Raw genomic sequence first — 2903 nt, forward strand, 5'->3', positions numbered from 1 at the left:
TAATCATCACTCTTGAGTTGAGCTATCATATTTGACATCACCTTAAGGTGTTGTTTGACATTTTGTTTGTGACGTTTCTTTTAAGTGTCAATTTTGGTAGTCAACTATCAAATCGGGTCACAAATGTACCCCCACATGTTCCTCGCAGATGTGCCCACATACCACGAGCAATAGAAAATTTCTCATATTTATGTATGAGGTCAACAACCACAGGACTAACCATTATATCACGTGCAATGAAATTATCCTTTTGTCAAGATTTGTAATCTTAGGGGTCTCTTCTGTGTTGTGCAATGTTTCCCTCTTCCAATTGATTCAAAATATAATTTATACCTTCAAGAGAATTTTATTCATTTAGTATATACCATATTTGAAGAATCTAGATATCGTAATTATTACTGTTCAGTTTTACACCTTTGTTTAAATCAACAATAATACCTTTTGATGTCATGTAAATATTAGAGAGACAATAATGTAAGTTCATCATTAATGACATTATACACTTACACATATAGACAAATCACTTCTCTTTAAGGCTTTAGAGAGACAATAATGTAAGTTCATCATTAATACACATGTGACATTATACACTTACACATATAGACAAATCACTTCTTATAAAGGCTCCAAGTTTAGTGTAAAATTCAAAGGACACTTAAGTTTTCAATCATCACCTACAAACTGAATATGTAACCAAAACTAAAATTAATTTCTTTGTGTATAATATAATGTATTTAAGACTATAAACACAATTTTTCTTATGCCTCATCATATTACAACATTCTGTTATGCAAATAACATGAAAAAATACACATATTTTTTTTTATAAAAGATAGTTCAAGTCTATAATGGTGGAAGAATCCTTTGCGGTGGTGTGAAGTTGGTGGTGAAGTTTCTTGACTTGGGCTCTTGAGTGAGATTGAAAGAGGTTGAAAAGATATGACCAAACTTCACGAGTGGTACATATGTGCATTATGTAGGGTAGATAGAATGACTCATGTAGTTTTAAGCCAAAGAGAAAGGATTTTGTCCTTTTTTTCCAAGTCGTGAAGGCCATATTTGGAGTAGATTCAAATATGACCTAAGTAGTGGTTAGGACAGTGGCAGGTGAGACATTAGATCCATCCGGATGAGACTCCAAATCAAAGGCTTCAATCAGAGCATACCGCGGATCACCAAAGATAATAATTTTCTGGTCAAGTTTTATTGAAACACCAGAAAGAGCAATTGTTTGGGAGATCGAAATCAATTATGGAAGAATGTGTAAAAGGAGAGGAATGTGGTTGACCGCAACATCGATGGACGAGTTGGAGCTGTCCATATTAGTGGTGAAAAAAATATTTAGCTCTTGATACCAAATTAGTTAGAATAAATAAAGATGTCAACTGCTAGTCTCTACAACGACAAAGGCTGCCAATGTATGATTTATATATATGCTAAAAATGTAGACATGAATACGAAACATAAACTAACATAAGTATAAAAAATAAAGAACTTGCAGTTTACATATAATACTTGTTAATATCTACGGAGGATTCATATATCATTGCAAATAAGGAATCTTTATTATCTAACAATGAATTGCAAAAAAAAATATGATACCACTTTCTCCTAGCACATATTATTTTTATTTCTAATATACAAACACGAACATTGTGTTATCCCATTGTTAAGGAATGTTGCGAGTTAGCTTTTCCATCAAAATAAAGTTGCGATCTTTGATTTACCTTATTTTTGTATGAGGTAGGTTAGATCTTTACAAATTTCACGAGTTCCGTTGATAAACCCTTAAATTGTTGATAAATCATTATTCATCTTGTATGAACAGTTGGGAGATTTCTTTGATTTTGTGGGTCTGCTTTATATCTTATGTTATTCTTGTGCTTGATGACTTGTGCTCGTATTTCTGTGATATGTTTGACATTTTCTAAAGTGAAATTTCATACATCCAATTCTGCATATTTTCACTGTTTCACGATCATCGATCGGACAAAGTCATCACCGCTGTTGTCGCCATTTTTGTTTGCAAAATACATATTCTCCCTCATCCATCTTTATCTCCGCCGCACACTATTACTTTTAATCTTTCCTCCTCCAACACCCACAAAAACAACAACCTAAGCCACCGCACCATCAGATCTGACCGAAAAATCTTTTTACCGCCATGACCGCACCCTCACCCAACTCGTTCTCCTCTCCACTTGTCAGTGTTGCCTCTCTCTCACACTTTACTGCGATACATTGGTGGCATGCACCACCAATGCCGCCTCTCTCCCACGCAATTGCGATTCAGTCGTCTCCTGCGAGCGAGTCACCAAGATCTACTAAATAGGTGTTTGTAAATTGTGGAGAAGAAAAAAAAATTGGTCAAGCATGAAAATGGCCAAAAAGGAGGGTTCAGTGGGGAAGAAGAAATGACTTTTTAATTAAATTGTTTTTTTTAAAAAAAATACCTCTTTTTTAAGGTTAATGTTTTTTAAAGGGAAAAGGGTCAAAAATGCCCTTAACGTATTGAAAATGGCTCAAAAATGCCCTTCTTCCATCTATTGGATCAAAAATGCCCTCTCATCCACCTATTTGGATCAAAAATGCCCTTAGAGTCAAATTTAAGCCTAAAATTACCCTTACCTTTAACAGAAGCTAATGTGGCAAATATATATTTTTTAGTTAAATGTGTGACATTATTTTATTGGTCCACATATATTAGACCCACTTTCATTCATAATCATACCCATTAACCCAAACCCAAATCCAAACCCATTTCCCCCACTTTCTTCATCTTTCTTCTAAAAAAATTATTTGAAATATTAATAAAATATATCAAAACAATCAATACAAGAACATGATGTTCCAAGCATTTCTCTAAAAAATTCAAAGTCTTTCGTGAGCTAATTGGAGATTGA

General features: G+C 33.8%; 1 long non-coding RNA gene across 1 annotated transcript; it reads right to left on the reverse strand.

The window, feature by feature from the left end:
- Positions 1 to 545: 545 nt before the first annotated feature.
- Positions 546 to 2410, reverse strand: LOC114077293. Its single transcript, XR_003578445.1, has 2 exons — positions 1728 to 2410; positions 546 to 1313 (listed from the first exon to the last, which is right to left on the reverse strand). It is a non-coding gene; the product is annotated as an uncharacterized LOC114077293 (long non-coding RNA).
- Positions 2411 to 2903: the final 493 nt, after the last annotated feature.

The sequence above is a fragment of the Solanum pennellii genome, chromosome 5, assembly GCF_001406875.1.
Source record: "Solanum pennellii chromosome 5, SPENNV200".
Classification (NCBI taxonomy): domain Eukaryota; kingdom Viridiplantae; phylum Streptophyta; class Magnoliopsida; order Solanales; family Solanaceae; genus Solanum; species Solanum pennellii.